Source organism: Macaca thibetana, chromosome 1 (assembly GCF_024542745.1).
Source record: "Macaca thibetana thibetana isolate TM-01 chromosome 1, ASM2454274v1, whole genome shotgun sequence".
NCBI lineage: Eukaryota > Metazoa > Chordata > Mammalia > Primates > Cercopithecidae > Macaca > Macaca thibetana.
Genome location: NC_065578.1, coordinates 169,501,135 through 169,517,179, shown reverse-complemented (window position 1 = coordinate 169,517,179; position 16,045 = coordinate 169,501,135).

The following is a 16,045-nucleotide window of genomic DNA, read 5'->3' as shown; positions in this document are numbered from 1 at the left end:
TTCTGATGCACCATGCCTCCCTCTAATTCAATAGGAATCCTGCCTTAATTTCATCCACAGTTTAAAAAAAAAAAAAAAAAATCCAACATAGGGAAGGTGGAGAACATAAATGAAATCTCTATGGTCATATTCTGAGTTATCCTGGATACTAAAACTGAGATGAATATACACATATAAAAAAATAACATGGGATGGAGGAAAAACATAACTAAAATGGAAAAGTAAATAATACTGACTATATATTGTCTAACAAATACCAGACTGTGGGAGGTATGTTGGCATTTGTCAGTAATCAGTGTATGGATTACTAAACAAGCCAGCATGATTTCCGTCATGTGTGACGGGTTAATCAAGAACACTGTATGAGAAATTGGATGATTCTGTGAAGTACATATAAAGATTTTTTATTTATTCGGTGGCACCATTGATTTCTTTAAGATATTCTCAAAAATTTTTGGTTAAATTATATTTGTTTTGATCATTAAAATATTTTATAAGGACATTTTCCCCTTTTAAAGTTAGGAAAGTGCCAGTAAAAATTATACAACTATATTTGACAGTAATTCAATAGTTTGTATAACTTCTCATTCTGCAATAAAGTGGTAATATGCAGATATTGTAGAACTGCCCCAGGGAAAAGTTTGTAATACTAGGAGATTTCTGAGCTCATTTGGATTTATCCTGAGGAATAAAATTGAATCATTGTGAAATATCAGACAATTCACTGAATGATTTCATCTTACTATAAGATTCCTCACCAGAGCATTTCATCCAATTCTTGGCTGATGTTATTATTTGAGTGACATTGAGAAGGGAAATGAAACAAATTCCTTTTTGTATATTTATGGACCAGACAAGACAGGTCTCTGAGAAAAATAAGAAATTTTGACAACTACAGCTATGTATACATTAAAATGCCAACATTCTGGAAATAACACACCTCACACTGGAGACTTTATTAAAAGTCTACATCATTTAAATCTCTAAATATTTATGGTAACTTATTAGTAATTACCACATAGCAAGCTTTCATTTTTATAAGTTTTTATTTTGCTTTTTAATCATTCAATTCAGAGTACATGCTGGTTACTGGCACTATTGCATTCTTACAGTGCAAAGATGATTGATATTTATTAAATATCTCAGAGGTACCATAAAAATTAAGTTCTCTGTGTCATCAAAGAAACATAAAACTGTGTTTAAAATAATGGTGTAAAATATGCTTTATTTTTTATTTTGAAAATTACAATTTTTACAAGATACTTAACCGGAATTCTCTACTTCTCAACTATATCATATAATGCAATATGCTGTGTTGATTTGAATTACTGTATGTGTTCTTATTAGTTATTTTTTAGTCCAAAATGACTTTGATCTTGCATGTTGATAACAGTACAAAATGTGAGGTATTCACTTTGAAATAAGAGAATGGAGGTTATTAGGAGTAGCATAGATCTTCTAATGAATTGAATAAATATTCATAAAAACTCAATAAATGTTATATTGCATGATTCTAGAAGTGTTTTATATATATAACTAAAAGGAATATAAGTTTATCATATTCTATGGTGATTTTTTTCCTTTGAATATCTCTATAAAACCTCCTTTACTTATTTCAGAAACAAGGCATAAATGTAATCATATATATTAGTGCCATTGAAGATTGATAACATATCAAGCGGAAAAAAATCTTGTTAAAACACATTTTTTTTTTTGAGGACGGAGTCTCGCTCTGTCACCCAGGCTGGAATGCAGTGGAGCCATCTCGGCTTACTGCAAGCTCCGCCTCCCAGGTTCATGCCACTCTCCTCCGTCAGCCTCCCCAGTAGCTGGGACTGCAGGCGCCCGCCACCACGCCCGGCTAATTTTTTGTGTTTTTAGTAGAGACATGGTTTCACCGTGTTGGCCAGGATGGTCTTGATTTCCTGACCTCGTGATCCACCCGCCTTGGCCTCCCAAAGTGCTGGGATTACAGGCATGAGCCACCGCGCCCAACCTTAAAACACATTCTTTAAGGGAACAGTTAATATATCCCTCACACCACATACTAAAATCTGGTTAGCAATAATTGGGTGTGGTTTGTTTGGCAAAATCTGGAGGATTAAAACAATGCTTCATGTTTTAATAGTTCTTCAGTATCTGAAGAACTAGCATTAAATGGATGACTTCACAATGTGGAATGAAAACTATCCAAATTTTCCACAAAATTAAACCTAGTTATACACAAGTACATATAAATAGTACATACAAATCACAGCTATTCTCTCAACTTAGGCTAAGTTATGCTTTGCAAACAGGCAACCCTGAAATCTTAGTCGATCAGCATAACAAACTTTATTTCTTGTCTTACTGTTTAACACAGGCTGGCTTTTCCTTTGCTCTATTTCATCTTCTCTCGAGGACCCAGCCTGGCTCAGTGGTTCTCTCTGGGATATTGCTGGTCTCAAGGCAGAGGAGAAAAAAATGACAAACCATGACCTTTAAACTTTAAGGTTCAGCTCGGAAGAAACACATCTTATCTGTGAATTTCATATTTGTGTCTGAGTTAAATAGCTTGGGGATGAATAATCCTCCCACAGTGAGAGTCATTGGTGGGGAAAAGCAACAAATATTTTAAACAATAATACAATCTAATAACTATATTTCTCATTAATCTTCATTAAGGAATTGATAAGCAATTATTACTCCAGGTATGGTTAAATATGATTTAATTCATATTAATAATGTAATTTCATTTTGTGAGTCTTATGCTTTTACTGCCTAACTGGCACATAGCTGATCAAAACAGTTTTTTTTCTTATTGTAGAAAACTCTAGAACTCTGTATATATAGCTACCCCAAGTGTATTTTGTTCAAGAAATGCTTAATAACTCATATATTTATGAATATGACAAAGTTCTTATCCCCCAGAAGCTCAGAGTTTAGTTGATGAAATAATTATGCTGAATATTACAATCACAATAAAATGGAAATATGTGAATTATTTATTGAATATTTTAAAAATATTATAAAATGTGCTTTATATAGATTTTCTCATTTAATACAACAGTGCTACCTGGTAGATATCAAAAGTTTTGTTCCTGTTTTACAAATGAAGGAACAGGCTTAGGGTTATTAAGTAATGTGCCCAAGCTCATGTAGCTATGTGCAACTCAAACTACATTAGCTGCTCTATAGCCTAAACTCTCTTCAGAGACACTGTCAGCTCCTATTTTTATTTCTCTAAAAATGTCCTATTTTCATTCTGTGTGATCCTGAAGTTATTGTCTACTTTGCGGTCAGTGTCTGGGTTTTTGACAATGTTGAGGGCTATTTTCTATTTTGATTTGATGAGAACCTTCTCTTTTAAGGTCAAAGCTGAAATGTACATTTCTCTGGGCAAGACATGGGAGATATATCACCCCCTATGTGTCTTTACTCAAATTTTTCAGTGGTAGCAGTGTAGAACTGTTTCACCATTTATCCACTTCAAAGTGATATTAGCTATTGTTGCATAGAGTGTAATCTACTTGTCTAATTAACAAAACAATTGTATATTTTTCTGCTGGTCTTTGTCAAGCACTCATGCTGTGGATTACTGATCAAAACTGAAAAACTCAAAACTATTTTTATAAATTCTGATGACTTGAGGGCCATAATAATTGCCTTTACATATTTTTTAAAAGTTGAACTATATTTTTCTATCTAATTATAGAGAGTAAATTAGGAGGTAGCTACAAGAAACCAAATCTTAAATATATGAAAGTTTTTATTTTTTTTAAATATATAAGAGCTTTTTGCCAGAAAAAAAAATGAACACTTTGGGAGTTGGAGAGTTTTTTTTGTTTGTGTGTTTTGTCATTGTAGATGTCAAGTAGCATCTAGATATCTACATTGTAGAGATATCATGGAGTTAATTCTAGCATTAGACAAAACTCTAAAGATATCACCAGTCTTTGCTTGCAGACTCTGCTTTTCATTCCTGAAGCACAACTCAGATCCCACGCCCTTATTCTCATAAGGTAAATTTACTTACAAAACACACATGAATAATGGAGCTTTTAATGAAGATTTCTGGGGATGAGAAAGGAGAAAATCTGTGTTACCAGCCACATAGCAAGGAACTTTATGAAATTTTCATGACATATTTTGTGTTTCTAAATCCTTTCCTCAGCTCTCACCTGCCAGGGTGTTTTCAGTTCTCTCTGCCTTCCATCCTTATTCATTCAAGCTCCTTAATTTTCATGGATCTCATTCTTCTCAATTGAATGTCAACAAATATTCTCTGCAAGACTCTATCCTCCTTTTGAAATCAGAGCAATATAGCTCTTTATTATTTCTTCTATCATGTATATTTCTAGTCTCTTCACCCTGCTGTACTAACAAAGCACTCGCTGGCTAACAATATCCACTCTTTTTTGAACTCAGGGGATTATTAAGAAGAAATACAACTTTCCCCATGATATTAATACATATAAGCATACTTACATGTATCTTGAGATTAGAATGTCTTAAACATTGATGAAGATATCGTTAGGATTAAGAAGACTGCAAGTACAAAAAAACATTATTTCTGCTGTCAATAAGCTTAAAATTTTGCACATATATATTTTTTGTACTTGGATTAAATAATACATGCATAGAGGGAAAACAGAATATTTGACACTAGCATTCCATTATCATGTTGTCACAAATATAGCATATATTTTTTTTAAAAAATAAGATGTACCTTCCTTTTTTTTTTCATGTACAGTATAACCAAAGTTCCTGGAAGTCACAAATGAAACATGCATGTAGAGAATATTGGACTCTTTTTTCTCTTGTTTATATTTAACACAGGATAACATGGCTCTTACTACATCCTTTGTGGTAACAAGTTCTTGGTATTTTGGCAGCTGCTGAAGTTGCCTCACTTTTTTCTTATCGTTTCCCTCTGTTCTTCCAAAGTTCTTAATTGAAGGACAACCTGCAAGGCCACAGAGAAAGGATTTCTGTAAGTAATTGATACTCCAAGAATTCTGAATTGCACAGATGAGTTAGACACCCCAAGAAAAAAAAACAAAAACCAAAAAACTTCCCAGAAAGTAAGAGGAAATGAAATGTTTAGAGAGAAAGAGTATGTGAGTTGGATTTAAAGGGAAAAAGTGAAGATAGAAGCTTCTGCCTTCCCTCTTGTTCTTTCAAGCTTTTTTAAATATACATTAACAATTCTTGGTTTTACCTTATAATATTGGGGCAAAGTCATATCCATTAAAAAAAAAAACCACAATTTCCTTTGAAAAGCAGTGCCACTTTTAATTTTAAACATCTCATTTTATGTTTATATGAAGTATTGAATGTATCCTACAGTTTCTTATGTATCTTGTAATTCTACCAGTCTGATGTTTTTCTACCTCAAGATTCACGAGGTAATGTGCAAAAATGCATAATGAAGTAGTTTTATTAGAAAAGGAAAATATATTTGCAAAGTGACAGAATTAAAAAATCCTAAAACTTAGATGTCCTCTCATTTGTTTCATGTTTCATGAAATGAAAATACCCCAGAAATGCCATGGGATAATGTTCTATCCCCTGAAGACTATTATATATGACCTTCATACAACAGATGTATAATCTTCATTCTTTAATTTTTAGTATATCCACAATTGTATTATTTTGCTCTCTAATACATAGATTTATTTTATTTTCCATTGTAGAAACTTACCTTCTTAACCTTTAGGCATTTTGGTAACATGTGGTTTCATTAAACTGTTTATTATAAATATGTCCATGGTAGTTAATATTTTTGTTACGTTGTGACATTTTCATTTTCTTTTCTAATTAGATGGTAAACTATTCAAAATCAAAATAAAAACTCATACAAAATTCTAGCATTCCAGCTTTTTTATTTTATTTTTTTTAAACCAGGGGTGAGCTGTTAAATAAATTATTAATTTGTTTAGGACATACAAGTGAGTTCAATAAACTTAAAAACAAACTGGAATGGTTGATGCTGATAGTAAATAACAGCATTAAGCAATCTTAATTTTATAAAACTTAAGGAAATAAAGTGCACACTTTTAATTATTTAGTAACTTACATTGCTACAAAATTGTTTTTAATGAGTTAGGGAATCCCAGTACAGGTTCTTAGAACATTTTGGGATTAAAGAAGAGTTTGTCTGCAATAAGGAATGTCTCATGTTAGTGTTTTATGGTATTTTTATATTGTAAATTCACTGCTTTTAGTGTTCTATATATGCAATGCAAATATCAACAGTTAAATATAGATTTCATTGTTAATTTCTTCAGTAAAACATCAGTGTCCCAAACTCTGAGGGACTGAAATATTTTGGATAAATTTATTTTCTATGTCTTCGAGGCTTAGTAATTATGACGATATCTAAAACTGTTATATGCATGTAAGTCTATTTGACACGTGATTAAATTTTGAATTGTTTTTCATTTTGGACTATATTGAACATAAATTGATATTTAATTTGAGTCTTAAACACGCTGCAAACATTCCACTTTATTTGGTACTTTTGGAGCTTTTAGATGTAAATCTAGATTGGCTTAGTCGTGTGAACCCATTGGTGAGGGCTTGATACCGTCTCTGGCTTTAAATCTTTGTGAGTAATTGTTTAACATAAAAATTATTGAAGCTTTTTTTTTTTTTTTTTTTTTTTTTTTTTTAGTTATTGACTGCTAAGTAGAATGATCAGACATCATAAAAATGAATCTGTTTTAACTAAATTATAAGACATTTAGAAATTGTATATATGCACTCAGAGTGCCTGACACATAATACGTGTTGGAATAATTTGTTAACAGAATGAGCACTTGAAGGCATGAGTAAAACAAACCTATTCTGTAGAAATACTTTAACCATTTTTCTTCCGTGCCATTTTCAAGTCATATATAGATATCCATTTCTTTTAGGTAGTTGCTGCAATTTTTTATACATATATTTTGCCTTTTATTAAAAGCATATTGCTTTGATGTGTTGCTTATTTTTAAACTACAATACAGGGTATGTGATTATTATACAGTTTTATAGTTTATTTTATTGTACACTTATTTGTTTACTCAGAATGTATTATTTTCTACATGCCTGACCCTTTGTTAAGAGGAAAAGATACAAAGATAAATAAGACATACCTTCAATGAGTGAAACAGAAAGCTACATATTTTAAAACAATCTGTAATACACATGCTATGTAAAACACAGAGTATGTTTTGGGAGATCAGAGGAAGAGTTTCTTTATGGAATAGGGTCACACACCAGGGCCTATGTGGGGAGGGGGGAGGGGTGACATTGGGAGTTACACCTGATGTAAATGAGTTGAAGGGTGCTGACGAGTTGATGGGTGCAGCATACCAACATGGCACATGTATACATATGTAACAAATCTGGACGTTGTGCACTTGTACCCTAGAACTGAAAGTATAATAAAAAAAAAATTTCCTGGGAAAAATGGAAGACAAAAAATAAACCCCAGCTTCTGAGGACTGAGTAAGCACAAACATGGAGATAAGCAGAGAAGCAGACACGATGGACACTATAAAGAATCAGGTCTAAGTTTGAAGGAGGAAGCATAAATATAAGAGGCTTTAAAGAGGTAAAGAAACCTTGGACTTCCAAGAGAATATGGGAGAGGGAGCCTGAGTGGAGACTTGTTTCTTTCTATAAACTGTGGACCCAGGGTGTTCAGAGAGATTTGCCTCAGACATAGCCTAGGAGAATGACATGAAATGTTCTGTAGAATACTGGAGAGGTTCTGTTCTTCAAGCTTTATCATATTTCTATATCTTCTACTTAGAAAATTTAATGAAATTGTAATCTTTTGATATAAATTCAAAAGGAGTTATATACTTTGCAAAGAGAGCCTTCCCCAACCCTTCCCTCTTTGTTGGACAGTTTGACATTCCTCTCAGCCTTCACATGAATTCAAATTCTGGTGTTCATCTAAGTTGGCAAGAGCATTGGAAGCAAGGGAGTGTGCAGGTAGAATGGTGGTGGGGGCACTATTTCTCATGATTGCATGTTAATATGCTTTGTCTTGTTGGCTTTAGAGGATTTACATCACTGTGGAGCATTTATGTAGGAGCATTACATCTCATTGCAGCTTTACAACTGCCTTTATCTCTTATTGTTTTTCTTGCTTCCTGCTGAGAACCTACTGTGAAGTACAGTTGATTCTTTAGCTGCATGAGTTTAAACGAGGCTGGTCCACTTTTAGGTAGATTTTATTCCACCGCTGCCATCTCAGGGAGAGCAAAACCAATCCCTCTTCTTGCTTCTCATCCTCAGGCTACTCAACGCGAATACAATGAGGATAAAGACTTTTATGATGATTCACTTCCACTTGATAAATAATATATTTTCTCTTCCTTACAATTTTCTTAACACTTTCTTTTCTCTAGCTTACTTTATTATAAGAATATATTATATACTACATACATAAAATGTGTGTTAATTGACTGTTTATGTTATTGGTAAGTCAACAGTAAGCTATCAGTAGTTAAGTTTTTGGGAAGTCAAAATTATATGTGAGTTTTTGACTGCTCTGGGAGTGGTGGGCTCGGTGCCCCCAGCCCTTGCATTATTCAAGGGTCAACTGTTAGTGTCTAATGAAATACTGAAAACTACTTGTTACAATAATGAATTTATACGTAGATGAACACATGAAATAAATACTGTTTATTTTCCAAGTCCTGGAAAATTTTAGACTAGAACTTAAGCTTCTAATTGCCTGCCCACTTTTATTCTCACTTAAGTTACGAGTTTTCTTTTTTCTTTTTCTTTTTTTTTTTTTTTTTTTTGCGATTGTGAACAGTTTATCCTTTTCTATACTTTGGAACATTTACATCAAAAGTGAACAGTTTATGGTAATTAAAGTTTGTGATTTAAAATCTATGGCCTATCAGGATTCCATAACCATTTGTAAATTATCCTAATTCTTTTCCTTGAGTTCTTACGTTGTTCTCTTTTTTTCTTTTTCTTTTTCTAATTTAAGCTCTGGGATACATGTGCAGAACGTGCAGGTTTGTTACATAGGTATACACATGCCATGGTGGTTTGCTGCACCCATCAACCCATCATCTACACTAGGTATTTCTCCTAATGCTATCCCTCCCCTAGCCCCTCACCCCTGGACAGGCCCCAGTGTGTGATGTTCCTCTCCCTATGTCCATGTGTTCTCATTGTTCAACTCCCACTTATGACTGAGAATATGCAGTGTTTGGTTTTGTGTTCCCGTGTTAGTTTGCTGAGAATGATGATTTCCAGCTTCATCCATGTCCCTGTGAAGGACATGAACTCATCCTTTTTTACAGCTACATCGTATTCCATGGTGTATATGTGCCACATTTTCTTTATCCTGTTAGTCATTGATGGGCATTTGGGTTGGTTCCAAGTCTTTGCTATTGTGAATAGTGCCACAGTAAACATACGTGTGTGTGTCTTTATAGTAGAATGATTTATAATCCTTTGGGTATATACCCAGTAATGGGATGGCTGGGTCAAATGGTAATTCTAGTTCTAGATCCTTGAGGAACTGCCCGTTATGGGAAGTCAGGGACCCTGAACAGAGGGACCTCCTGAAGCTGTGGCAGAAGAACATAAATTGTGAAGATTTCATGTACGTTTATTAGTTCCCCAAATTAATACTTTTATAATTTCTTATGCCTGTATTTACTGCAGTCTCTGAACATAAATTGTGAAGATTTCATGGACACTTATCCCTTCCCCAATCAATATCCTTGTGATTTCCTATGCCTGTCTTTACTTTAATCTCTTAATCCCGTCATCTTCTTTGTAAGCTGAGGAGGATGAATGTCACCTCAGGACCCTGTGATGATTGTGTCAACTGCACAAATTGTTTGTAGAGCATGTGTGTTTCAACAGTAAGAAATCTGGGCATCTTAAAAAAGAACAGGATAACAGCGATGTTCAGGGAACAAGAGAGGTAACTTTGAATTGGCCACCCGTGAGCCGGACGGAACAGAGCTATATTTCCCCTCTTTCAAAAGCAAATAGGAGAAATATCGCTGAATTCTTTTTCTCAGCAAGGAACACCCCTGAGAAAGAGAATGAGCCCTGAGTGTAGGCCTATGAAAGGCCCCCTTAGAAGCCTGCCATCTTTTATGGTCCAAGCCGAAGGGATGAAATAAGCCCCGTCTCCCGTAGCACTCCCAGGCTTATTAGGAGGAGGAAAATTCCCACCTAATACATTTTGGTCAGACAGGTTGTCTGCTCTCAAACCCTGTTTCCTGATGTTATCAATGACAATGCATGCCTGAAACGTCATTAGCAATTTTAATTTCACCTCATCCAGTGGTCCTGTGATCTTGCCCTGCCTCCATTTGCTTTGTGATATTTTATTACCTTGTGAAGTGTGTGATCTCTGTGACCCACACCCTATTCGTGCACTCCCTCCCCTTTTGAAAGTCACTGATAAAAACTTGCTGGTTTTACAGCTCGGGGAACATCATGGATCCTGCCAACATGTGATGTCTCCCCCGGACACCCAGCTTTAAATTTCTCTCTTGTGCTCTTTCCCTTTATTTCTAAACCCAGCCGAGACACTTAGGAAATAGAAAAGAACCCACGTTAAACGTCGGGAGTGGGTTCTCCCGGTAACTGCCACAGTGTCTTCCACAATGGTTGAACTAATTTACACTCCCACTAACAATGTAAAAGCATTCCTATTTCTCCACATCCTCTCTAGCATCTGTTGTTTCCTGACTTTTTGATGATCACCATTCTAATTGGCATGAGATGATATCTCATTGTGGTTTTGATTTGCATTTCTCTAATAACCAGTAATGGTAAGCTTTTTTTCATGTTTATTGAGTGCATAAATCTCATCTTTTGAGAAGTTTTCATATTCACCCACTTTTTGAGGGAGTTGTTTGTTTTTTTCTTGTAAATTTGTTTACGTTCCTTTTAGATTCTGGATATTAGCCCTTTGTCAGATGGATAGATTGCAAAAATTTTCTCCCATTCTGTAGGTTGTCTGTTCACTCTGATGATAGTTTCTTTTGCTGTGCAGAAGCTCTTTAGTTTAATTAGATCCCACTTGTCAATTTTGGCCATTGTTACCATTGCTTTTGGTGTTTTAGTCATGAAGTCTTTGCCCATGCCTATATATTCTTTGAGAAATTACCAGCTTGTTTATACATTTCTGAATATGAGTGAATCTAGGTGTTCTTGCATGCCTAGAAAACATTTAGTTTTCTTCTCTGTAAACTATTCATGTCCTTTATATATTCTTCAAATTCTACTATTCTTTCTCTCCCTCTTTTTTTTTTTCTTTTTCTTTTCTCACTTTATGGACTTTAAAACTTTATATGTTAAGGAACGTAATTTTTTGCCGCATATATTTTCCTAGTTCGTGTTGAGTATTTTGAATTTTCTTATGATATTTTTACTTTTGTGGAATTAAATTTGTCAACCTTTTCTTTTGTAGCTTCTGGATTTTAAAGCCTGACTATATTGAAGGTAGGCTCTTCAAAAGACAACTAGAAAAAAATATATTAATCAAGCGAAGTTAATCTAATTAGTTGAATTAGTGCAGTAAGGCAGAATGCTAACTTGACAGAGTAAAGTAATATCTCGAAATGTGGAAACTAGGGCAGAGTAATTTATAGGGAGTGCCAGAATGGGTGAATTAAGGTGGGTCATTCAGGAGGAGATTTGCCTGAGATTGGGCAAAGTATATGACAAAAAATTGCTTTGGATTGATGGGCATAGCAAAATGAGGATCTTAAAGTGAGCCTTGGGAAACAAGCTGTCGTTCTTGATAAGTAAGTTCACAGTCTTATCTTTTAGGAGCTCTTATTTCCTGAAGAAAGAAGCTAAGATATTTTTGCCTGGTCTAAATATTGTTTAGTACAGAAACAGTAAATTATGTCTATATTGTTTAATACAAGGATAGGGAATTATGTTAGGTTTACTTCTCAGTTATAAAGAAATTCTCCTGTTATATCTTTATTATTTTTATAATTATTTTTTGTACCTGACTCTTTCTTGTTAATGTAGTTTATTTCGGTGAATTGTGTAAGATTTGTATAGCTATCTTTGTTTTTACAAAATTGCTACCTGGGATCTCAGTACTATTTATTGAACAATTTAATGTTTCTCCAATGATTTAAAATATCATCTTTATGAAATATTTTTTTGTACATATTTGGCGCTATTTCCGTATTTTTACTTCTATTTCACTGATCTGCCTTTGCATGCTTTACTATGCCATTATGTAAATTATGGAAGCTTTGTATGTTTTGAAATTTGCAAGCAGTCATTCTATCTCATTGTACTTCCTTTTCAGAGATTATTCTGGCTATTCCTAGCACTTTATTTTTCCACATGAACTTTGGGATAAGCTGTTATTTTAAATGAAATTTTTGAATAGAATTAAAATATTGTCTAATATTTTTTAAGAAAAATATTACTTGATATTTGTTGTAGAAATAGGTTAGTTTAGAAATCAGTTTAGAAGAAATTGTTTAATTTTTCACAACAAAAGATAGCATCTAAGACCTTATATACTCTTCGGAGTGCCTTGAAATGTTCTTTATATAATACTGGCATAATTCCTTAAAACTTTAAATCTAGCTTTAATGCCTTTTAATTTTGGCATAAAAATTAGGGCTTCTCTATAGCTATACCTATATATTCAAATTCATTATGATTTCACTAATCAAAACTATTCAATTTATGTCAATTTTTTTATCCTACTGTGGCTAGTAATTCTCTCATTGCTCATGTAGTTTTTACTTTTGATTTTGAAGAAGCACTGTTGTTTCATCAGCAAATAGTGTTAGTTTAACATCTCTTCACTTCACATACCTTTATTTTCTTGTCTAATTTAATTGGCTATTACCTTAAATACAACACTAAATAACAACGATGATAGTGAGCATTGACTTGTTCTGAACTTCTTTAGGAAGGAGTCTAGATTTTTCTCATTAAGCGTAATCCTGACTTTTAGGCACCATATTAGTGTTTTATAAAGTTAAGAATTTTTGTATTCCTGTTTCAAGATTTTATAACTTGACCAGGTAATGTCTTCAGTAGAAAGTTTCAGGTCTATTTTTCTCTCCTATGGGTCTTTCTTAAGATCACTGGATTTGAATCGTCTTTTATTTCACGGTACTATTTTTGAGGTATAAGTTGTAATTTTTTGTATCTTCTGTGCATTTGGTTATATTTGAGAACTCCAAGAATATCTATGTTGAGTTGGTTTTACATATCTTTTACATAGCTTTTTTCCATTTCTTTTAATTTTTCTTTATTTGCTTAATTTTTTCAGTTATGACCATTTTGTGCTTTCTTCAGCATTTATTCTTTATGCAAATTCCAGTTATTTATTACTGTGAATTTGTTTTCTTTGTTCAATTTCTTTCTGAAATTATCAGTTCACATCTCTTCTCCTATTATTTCCATGCTGAGTTCCTGCATTCAAGTTTTGTCATCTCCATTTATTAATAATTACTTATTTTTTAATGGAAGAATGTAGTCACAAATGTAATCTGCATTGTAGTACATTTTTTCTCTTCCATATTTGTCCATTGTAGATAATTTCGCTACTTTTAAAATAGTTTTCTTATACAGTATCTTTGTACTAAATCTGTAACATGTTATGATTTCTATGGATTTCCCTTTCATAGCTTTTTGAAGGAGGTTCCTTTGGGGACAAACGGGATAGATTTGTACTCTTGACTCTAAGCTTCCCTTCTCCTCTGACCCGGATGACACAGAGACAGACTTATTCCTGCATATATGGTCGCACTTCGTGTGTGTGTGTGTGTGTGTGTGTGTGTGTGTGTGTGTGTGTGTGTGTGAAGCTCCACCTTTTGTACTTCTCTCAGGCATGCCAGGTATGGGAAAGCTCTTGTTGACATTCTTTTCTTCTTTCTACATTAGAGCTTACAAACCCCATTCTCTGAAGCAAAAATAGATTAGAGCCAAAGTGATATGTGTTGCACGTGTCTGTGTGAAGAGATCACCAAACAGGCTTTGTGTGAGCAACATGGCTGTTTATTTCACCGGGGTGCAGGTGAGCTGAGTCCAAAGAGAGAGTCAGCAAAGGGTGGTAGGATTATCCTTAGTTCTTATAGGTTTTGGGATAGGCGGTGGAGTTAAGAGCAATGTTTTGGGGCCAGGGGGTAGATCTCACAAAGTACATTCTCAAGGGTGGGGAGAATTATAAAGAAACTTCTTAAGGGTGGGGGAGATTACAAAGTACATTGATCAGTTAGGGTGGGGCAGAAACATCACAATGGTGGAAAGTCATCAGTTAAGGCTATTTTCACTTCTGTAGATCTTCAGTTGCTTCAGGCCATCTGGATGTATATGTGCAGGTCACTGGGGATATGACGGCTTAGCTTGGGCTCAGAGACCTGACGATATGGGACTTGTGAACCTAAAGCTCGAAAAAGGTTGCAACTTCTGCTTTTCCTATGGAACTTCACCACTACCATGTGAAGATGCTAGCTTAGCCTTCTTGAGGGTTAGAGATCCTGAGAGAGAGAGAGGTACAGCTGAAAATCAGTACTAATTGCCAATCAAGTGCTTGAAGCTATTTTAGACCATTCAGTTGCAATTGAGCTGCCAAGGGATTTGTATGAATGACCCCAGGCGAGACCAATAGAACATCTGCCCCTTTGAGTTCAACCTAAATTGCTGATCCATAGAATTGTGAACAAATAATCGCTGGTTGCTTTTAGACACTGTATTTTGAAGTTATTGTTATAGAGCAATAGAAAGCTGATGAAGTAGTTTAGTATATTTAATAAATATTTCACTGCATCTATCCCATACATTATCAAATATGATATGAGACTAGCTCATGCATTATTACAATTTTTAAATAATGGAGTATACTACATTATAAAGTTTTATTGATGTGCTGAAAATTAGCCCTTTGATAGTGCATAAAATAAGGCTTGTTACAGTATTCAGAATTGTTCTATCTTAAATCAGTATTTCAGCATTCTAAATTATTGCTCTCACTCCAATCATTTGGTTGGAGCCCTGTAACAATATACATAAATGTGTCAAAAATTTAACAACTTATCTAATACATTTCATATTTGATTAAAAACTTTATTCTAAGATTATAAAATAAATTTCATATTTGCTAGTTGGCAAACATATCAATGACATATATCACGTTTTAACCTGTCTCTAGAAGGCTTTCAGTCATTTCAAACAGCAAGATCTTAAGTTGATTTCTAGATAGTATTTCTTTGAAGAGTGTAGGATTTGTAGTGAGTAAAGAAAAATTTGAGTTGTAGGTCTAAGATCAGGAAATCATGAAAAAGAAAGCAAGCCTTGTCTCTAACATATCTCCTTCACGTTAGATTTATTTTAAAATTGTTTTTTTTTTGTTAAGATAAATTATTTTAAATTATTAGTGGTTTTATGTGTAGTGTAGATAAATAATAAAATTGCATTCATTTTTAGTGTGAATTTGAAGAGTTTTAACTAAGGTATATACCATGTAGCCACGAATGTAATCCAGATATAGAACATTTCAATCACTTTGGAGGTTAATCTCCACCACTAATCCTTGGCCTTAGACAACCATTTAACTAACTATACTCTACCACAATCTACTATCTTTCTTTTTTTTTTTTTTTTTGAGACGGAGTCTCGCTGTGTCTCCCAGGCTGGAGTGCAGGGGCGTGATCTTGGCTCACTGCAAGCTCCGCCTCCCGGGTTCACGCCATTCTCCCGCCTCAGCCTCCCAAGTAGCTGGGACTACAGGTGCCCGCCACCACGCCTGGCTAGTTTTTTGTATTTTTAGTAGAGACGGGGTTTCACCATGTTAGCCAGGATAGTCTCGATCTCCTGACCTCGTGATCCACCCGCCTTGGCCTCCCAAAGTGCTGGGATTACAGGCTTGAGCCACTGCGCCCAGCCCACAATCTACTATCTTTCTTAGAGTTCCATATAATGGAATCATATAGTCTTTACTCTTTGTTCTGACTTCTTTGCACATCATGTTTTACAGATTCATTTGTGTTGTGTGTATATGTTGTTACTTTTACTGCTAAGTAATATTCCTTTGCATGAA